Here is an 8,447-nt window from a genome sequence, read left to right on the forward strand (position 1 = left end):
TGCTCAACCTCATTAGCCATTAGGGAAATGCAAATCAAAACAACCCTGAGATTTCACCTTACACCCATGAGAATGGCCAAGATAAAAAACTCAAGTGACAACACATGCTGGAGAGGTTGTGGAGAAAGGGGAACCCTTCTCCACTGCTGGTGGGAATGTAAACTTATGCAACCACTCTGGAAATCAATCTGACGCTCTCTCAGACAACTAGGAATAGCGCTTCCTCAAAATCCAGCCATACCACTCCTAGGCATATATCCAAAAGAGGCTCAAGTATACAAAAAGGAAATTTGCTCAACCATGTTTGTAGCAGCTTTATGTGTAATAGCCAGAAGCTGGAAACAGCCCAGATGCCCCTCAACTGAAGAATGGATGCAGAAATTGTGGTACATATATACAATGGAGTATTACTCAGTATGAAAAATAAGGAAATAATGAAATTTGCAGATAAATGGTGGGACCTGGAAAGGATCATCCTGAGTGAGTTGCACTCACCCAGAAGCAAAAAGACACACACGGTATATACTCACTCATATAAACATACAACATAGGATAAACCCACTAAAATCGGTACATCTAAACAAACTAAGCAAAAGAGAGGACCCTAACTAAAATGCTCAATCCCCATTCTGAAAGGCAAGGAGGATGGACATCAGAAGAAGAAAACAGGAAACAACCTAGGAATCTGCTACAGAGGGCCTCTGAAAGCCAAAAGAAGAAAACAGGAAACAACGTAGGAACCTGCCACAGAGGGCCTCTGAAAGCCTCTGCCCTGCAGACTATCAAAGCAGATGCTGAGCCTGATGGCCCATTGTCGGGCAGAGTGAATGGAATTTTATGTAAGAACTGGGAAATAGTAAGATTTGGAGAGGACAGGAACTCCACAAAGAGAACAACAGAACAAGAAAATTTGGACACAGGGAACTTCCCAGAGACTCATACTCCAACCAACTATTCATGGAGGTAACTTAGAACCCCTGCACAGATGTAGCCCATGGCAGTTCAGTGTCCAAGTGGGTTACATAGTAATAGGAAGAGGGACTGCCTCTGACATAATCTGATTGACCTGCTCTTTGATCACCTACCCCTGAGGGGGGAGCAGCCTTACCAGGCCACAGAAAATGACAATGCAGCCACTTTTAATGAGAACTGATAGACTAAGATCAGAAAGAAGGAGAGGAGGACCTCCCCCATCAGTGGACTTGGGGAGGGGCATGCATGCAGAAAGGAGAGGGAGGGTGGGATCGGGAGGGGAGGAGGGAGGGGCTTATGGGGGGATACAAAATGAATAAAGTGTAATTAATAAAAGTTAAATAAAAAATTAAACAAAACAAAACAAACAAACAAACAAAAAACCATGTTCTGGCTCTGAATCTGGTGCGATAGCTCAATAAGTAAAGTTACTTGCTTGACAAGCAACCCCACACACATAGTTCATTTACACTATTTATATTTTCTCTCTCTCTGTGTATATGTGCATGTGCATGTATGTGTGAATTCATATGTCATGGCAAGCACATGTAGAGGTCAGAGGACAGTTTGCATAAATCAGTTCTCTATTTCTAGTTTTTTCTTTTATAAAATGAAGGATTTTTTTCTATTAGCCATTCTGGTTCCAAAATAATGATACAGTAGGTACATTTGTTAATAAGCTTTAAATCTCCACAGCTGGGCAGATACTTATCTATTCTGTCCCATCTATACTACAGTAACTACTTCCCAGCCATGTGCCCCATGTTACTTGCCATCTTAGTCTAAATTTGGCTGCTTTAACTTCATCTGTCTATCCTAATGCTGATCTCCTCATACTCGTTTGATCTTCTTCTCTTCTCCCTATCTGAGACCCTCCTGATTAGGATTAGAAGTCCTGCCCTAACCCTTTTCTCTGCCCAGCTATAGGCTGATCAGCTTCTTTATTAACCAGTTAGAGATGATGGAGAACAATTTTTATGCAACTTTGAGACAGAATATTCTTGATAGAAATGACAATGCCCACATCCTGACTGCAGCCAGATCTCTGGGGCTCAAATATAACATTTGAATACACAGTGCACAAGGCCATCTCCCAACATTCTTTCTCTATCTATCTATGATTACCTATTTGGCAGGTATATTTATTCTTAAAAACATTTAAAGGACTGGTGAGATGGCTCAGCTGGTAAAAACACTTGCCTGCAAGCCTGACGACTTGAGTTTAGTCCCAGGGATTATGGTACTAAGAAGGAGAGAACTAATACAGGAAACATCTCTCTCTTGTGCTCTTGTTCTCTTACTCCTTCCCCTTTCTCTGGCGTGCTCCCACCCCTCCCCCTATCATGCCTCTGTCTCTTATTCCTTCTTTTTCTCCATCTCCATCCAATAAACTTCTTCCATATAATATCTATTGTATACATCATTTCTAAAAAATAACATTAGTACTGAAACCTGGGAAGAGCTCTCCTGATAGCATCTGGTCTGGTTATGTCAGGACCCCTTACATAAACTGCGATGCCTACAACAGATCTGTCTTCTGTTCCATCTATCCCTAACCACCATTCAACTACATATGCTAAAAACCTACTTTCTCTAACTGTTCTGCCTTGCCTTTTACCTGCCTTTTACCATACGCACCTGTCTCTCTGGTCTCAGCTGCTCAGATGCTAGGATCTGCCATGTGCTCTAAGCACATGGTGAACACTGGGCTACTCCTGCCACCCACATTGCACTAGAACCAGACTGGGGAAACTGGGATGTTAGTGCCAAACTTCACTTTTAGATGAGGACTCAGACACAACCTGCTTCTACACCATTCCTGTTAGGTAAGAAATTTTCCTGCTGTGCTCTCATGCTTATGCTCAGAGGATTATTTTCAATTACACAGATGTCAGCTCAGCCATGCCACACACTTGCTGAGATTCAAACTGGGCTGGGACAGCCATCTAGCCAGCAAGCACCCGGGGTCACAGGACCATGGTATCTCTGTGCCTCCGCAGCTGCTCACTGCATGTGGCAAGACACCATGTTGATTTTAAAATAGATAAGGCCTGCCATGTCCCTCCTGCACTCCTGCTGGACTCTGACCCTGTGTTCTAAACACTGGCTATCAAAAAACTTCACAGCTCTTAAAATATATTTTCTTCCTGATTAAAATGAAGTATACTCTACTCTTAATTTTTTTAATGCTGTAAATTCTTATCTAACAATTTATGTAATTGCTCATTGAGTTTATATTTTTAAGAACTTTCTTAGTCATAATTAACTCTTTTTATTTTTATCTCCTTTTAGTCTAAAAGCAACAAGTCTCATTTTAAATGGGTATGGATTTTTATATAAATTTAAAGTTATATTCTTACAACATGCTATATATATATGAATCAGCCCTGGTTCAAAATAATTTTTATACAATGCTAAAATTTTAAGGTTATAAAGGTCTATTCAGATTAACAAGCTAATTTAAAATGTGTATCTAACTGCCTATGTCTTTATTAATTCCTCAGTTAATGTAAAAATGCTCTTTCTCCTGCCATGAGCTACCTATGATCTGGCTTTCTGGCCAATGGATTTGGTATAATAAATTCTAATATAATTTAAAGTAGTTCTATACTGTCCTACTATATTATTTATTCTAAAACTCACAACTTGGGAGTTATTACATAAAAGTTTTTACTTATATCTATTAATTTTAGAGGCATTTATTATTAACTTGTTCATTAAGGTATATCTTCATTATCAAAAGGTTCAAATATGCCCGGTCATATTTTCTAAATATGGTAATATTATTAATCTTTAGTATAGCCTTAGATTTTAATAAGCTATGGACATTTTATATACTAAATCATACAGGAAACTATTATGCTTTTGCTTTAATGGACTGTGTTTATGACTTTTAAAGCTCCAACTTAACAGGGATGAAACCTAAAGTCCTAATATTTGATGGGTAGTAAATGCAAGTTAATAGCCAGTCATCTCAGAGATGACCAAGTCTTTTAACATGTCCAAATATATATATTTTAGTCCTACAGATGCAGACATGGTCTCACTGCCATCTTAACTAAACAGCTGAGGATAGTCCCTGAGTCACCATACAGGAATTGGTAAAAATAATTTTTAAAGCTGGGGAGGAGCCTTTCTGATAGGCTCAGATACAGCATAAAACTATGCTACAGACCCTGGCTGCTACTCTGAGACTGTCAGCATTCCTGCAGAAAAAAACAAGATGTCTGCAATGCCCCATCCTGCAGGGATATAGCCAAAAGTCAACCCGGCCAGGTAACTGTTTAAAATGCAGCTAGGAAGGACACTGGTCCCGTGGCTGCCTCAACAAGCTATGACTGCCTGTTGGCAGACTGGCCTCTGGAAGTCAAAATGCTCCCATGCAGGCTTGTCCTCTGTGCCCAGCCATGGAGGCTCAACCTTCTAAGAGGCACAGACACATCTAGCCTTTGAGCTCCTTGCTCTGGAGGAGGACAAATGGATCCTATATTAGCAACTTCCACCACCCTCGCCCAGCCCAGGGTAACATTGCAGGTCTGTTTAACCTCACATTCAGATCTCACAGACATAATGCCAACTTCTGTCTTGGGAAGCTTCAGGTGCCTTCTCAGTTTTCATATGCAAAGGACCAGGCCTTAAGCCTCACTCCTAGAGCTGTTACTGTCAGGTCTAGAAACAGTCTGCTTTGTTACCAGACTCAAGAAACAGGTCTGAGATGTAACATTTTACCATTCCTTTAGCTAAAGGACAACAAATGTTCATAGCAGTCTCACCTATGTCTCATGGTGAATAATTAGATACAAGGCCTAAGAGTACAGAAGTTTAAATTATGAGATTTGAAAAAAGTGTTTGGGTGTCTAAAAAAGTGTTTTAAGGTGAATAAATGAAAGTTATAAATATATGAGGGTCTGATAAGAAGCTTCAAGGTTGATAAATGCAAATTATAAAAGCTGCAAGGTCTAAGGTGATTTAAGCTATCTTAAATAGATAAAAATGCTTCATATTTCCTCCTGTTGCTATGCTACTGTTCTGTTGACTATCCAGAGCTTTGACATTTATCATTAGAGCTCTGATTTATTAATCTAACTCTGATAAAAACATTATATTATACCATCCACTATTATAGTTCCAAGCTTAAGATTTTGAGTTTCCTCTGGTTTAAGTATAGACTTAAAAATTGTTTCTCATTGTGCTAGACTTACATACATCCAGTCTCTGGATAGAGAGAATAAAAAGTAGCCTCTCTCCCATAATGTGTAATCATACTAAAAGTTAAGTTCACTTGAGCTTTTGTCCCTTTTAATTCATGAAAGGCTTCTGCCTTTTCAGAGCTCACCTTAAAGAATGTTTATGCTATTAACACAAAGGTGTATGTCTACTGCCGTTTTTACAATGTATATCTCAATGTATATTACAATGGTGATGCTTAATATGTATAAAGTTTATCAGCTTTGTAAAACTTATAAGTTTTGTAAGTTGAAGGAAATCCACCTGAATCCACCTCTCAGGTAAAATGAAATCCAGATAAGTACTACAAATGAACGGCTTAAGCTTCTTACCTATTGCATATATTGGAGGGTGGGATTCCTCCCCTTTCCCTGGTTTTGGGACTCCCCTTTCCTGGCTACCTGATTGCTACATTCCTACACTCAAAACCGGCCGATTGGTGAGTCTTCACTTCTGGTTGGTGCAAAAGCTTCCTACTACTCTTGCCAACCTACATCCAAACCTTCTCCCCTGGGTGAGATTTTCTCTCTTCCAGCACAGTTTTGCTCCCTCCCCTTCTTGCACGGCTACACAATCCTAGCTAGGTAAACCATGTCTGCTACAGAAAACTGTGCCCTTGGTCTCTAGCCAATGTTGACTAGCTGTTCGAACATATTATACCATACTAATCTACTGACTCATCCTTGCTCTTGGGATGCCTTGACAGGCCACTGACTCCTACTTGACCAGTGGGAATAGTCCATTTGTTCGTCCCTCCAGATTCTCCTCTGGGATGTCTTCTGGAGAAGTTCTGATTTCTATACCTAGCACCTGCTTTAATGGCCTTTAAGCTTACACAAATCTGTAACCAAACTTGGCCTCAGTTTCCTTAGATAACAGATCCAAAGAAAAACTTTTTAAATTACTGTCAGCAATTAAATAAATGGAGGTTCCCATGTTCAAGTCTCTTCTTTGATCAAAACCTTCCATTTCTGTTCACTCTTCCAAAATTTTTAATGTACACCTAAGGGAATTTTCTCCATAACCTACTTAACTTTGTCTTCTGCCTGTATATATGTTCCAGTATCCTGCCAGACCCAGGTGTTTCCTGCATCCATGTCAGCACCAAAGCAGCTACCTACAGGTGTTCCAGTCTGATCACAGACTTCGGTCAAGCTGGACCTGCACTTTCACTCCCAGCCATGAGTGTTCTCATAGACACTGGACAGCATCAAAACAGTCTGCTCTGCCTGGACTTGGCCAATATTTCAGCCTTTTAACCTCTCTACAGTGGCCCTGGTGTCAGCAGAAAGTAGCCAGAAGAGAACCTTTTCCCATTACGCACTTATTAACAATAGGCTGAAATAGTGTGCCTCAGGCCCAGGACCAGAAGCTCCAGGTTCTCCCAGCATTCCTCAGTCCCTATCCCCTGCAGTTCTTAGCTGGCAAACTCCACCCTCTACCCTGAACTCTCCAGGCCAGAGGGTTCACCTCTTCTTCACCATGTAATCTGTACATTTTGGTGCTCTTTTTTCCTTTCTCTCTTGTACCTCCTTACATGGCAACCAAGAGCTGCTTCCAGTGAACCTACAATTATATATTTTAACTTGCCTTACATTAGAAGCAGTCTAAGCTCCTCATTTTTTTTTAAATTATAGAAAAAAGAGAGAAATGTTAGCCTTTAGGCAGCCTGCTACTCGGTTGTCTAGTAACCTTTGGTGTCATTATGTGTTGTGCGCCAGGTGGACACACATGGCAGGCACAGTTCAGCTGCACAGGAGTTATAAATGGACCCCTGCTTCTTACCTCTCTCTCTCTTGCTCTTGTGTTTTTGCTCTGTTGCTCTTACTCCTCTCTTCTCTGCCCCTCCATTGGGGTACTCCTTCCCCCCATCATGTCTTTATCTTTTCTTCTCTCTCTTTATCTGCATACAATAAACTTTTTCATATAATATCTGTTGTGCCCATCATTTCTAAAAAGCTAAGAACTACAAATAAGGAAGCACCTCAAGCTTGCTTTGGCAACACATATACTAAAATTGAAATGATACAGAGAAGATTGGCATGGCCCCTGTGCAAGGATGACACACAAATTCATGAAGCGTTCCATATTTTTTATACAACAAGGACATTTGCTCAACCATGTTTGTAGCAGCTTTATTTGTAATAGCCAGAAGCTGGAAACAACCCAGATGGCCCTCAGTTGAGGAATGGATACAGAAATTGTGGTACATCTGCACAATGGAATATTACTCACAATAAAAAATGAGGAAATCATGAAATTTGCAGGCAAATGGTGGGAACTAGAAAAGATCATCCTGAGTGAGGTATCCCAGAAGCAGAAAGACACATAGGGTATATACTCACTCATAAGTGAATGTTAGATATATAATACAGGATAAAACTACTAAAATCTGTACACCTAAAGAAACTAATCAAGAAGGAGGACTCTGGCTAAGATGCTCAATCCCCATTCATAAAGGCAAAGAGGATGGACATCAGAAGAGGGAGAAAACATAGAACAGGACAGGAGCCTACCAGAGAGGGCTTCTGAAAGGCTCTACCCTGCAGGGTGTTAGAGCAGATGTTGATATTTATAGCCAAACTTTGGGCAGAGTTCAGGGAATCTTATGAAAGAACCCCTGCACAGATGTAGCCTATGTCAGTTCAGTGTCCAAGTGGATTCCATAGTAATGGGAAGAGGGACTGCCTCTGACATAATCTGATTGGCCTGCTCTTTGATCACCTCCCCCTGAGGGGGGAGCAGCCTTACCAGGCCACAGAAGATGACAATGCAGCCACTCCTGATGTGATCTGATAGACTAAGATCAGAAGGTAGGAGAGGAGGACCTCCCCTATCAGTGGACTTGGGGAGGAGCATGCATGAAGAAGGGGGAGGGAGGGTGGGACTGGGAGGGGAGGAGTGAACCTTGTTTCTCAATGCCTTATCTTTTTAAAGTAGCTCTACCTATTCTCACCATTTTACACACAAAAAATGACAACATTAAGCACCCTTGACTTAGAGTCTGTTTTTAACTACTATAAGGCCACCTGGATCCTCCCCACTTTTAAGTTATTTACACTGTTAAATCCTAAATACACTCAGTCCTCTAAAGGGATGGACCCAAAGGAAATTAGGAATTTACATAGTGTTGAGCCTCTTTTGAGGTGTTTTGTCGTAATGCAATACTTTCTTTCGCAGACTTAGGAACTAATTACAATGGTACCATGATTCACATATCAGTACTTTGGGGTTGCAAACAGTTTTAG

General features: G+C 40.7%; 1 non-coding gene across 1 annotated transcript; it reads left to right on the top strand.

Moving 5' to 3' along the window:
• The first annotated feature begins 7,188 nt into the window (after window positions 1-7,188).
• Window positions 7,189-7,293, top strand: LOC132650305 (U6 spliceosomal RNA). Its single transcript, XR_009588672.1, has one exon. It is a non-coding gene; the product is annotated as a U6 spliceosomal RNA (small nuclear RNA).
• The last annotated feature ends 1,154 nt before the right edge of the window (window positions 7,294-8,447 follow it).

The sequence above is a fragment of the Meriones unguiculatus genome, chromosome X, assembly GCF_030254825.1.
Source record: "Meriones unguiculatus strain TT.TT164.6M chromosome X, Bangor_MerUng_6.1, whole genome shotgun sequence".
NCBI classification, from domain to species: domain Eukaryota; kingdom Metazoa; phylum Chordata; class Mammalia; order Rodentia; family Muridae; genus Meriones; species Meriones unguiculatus.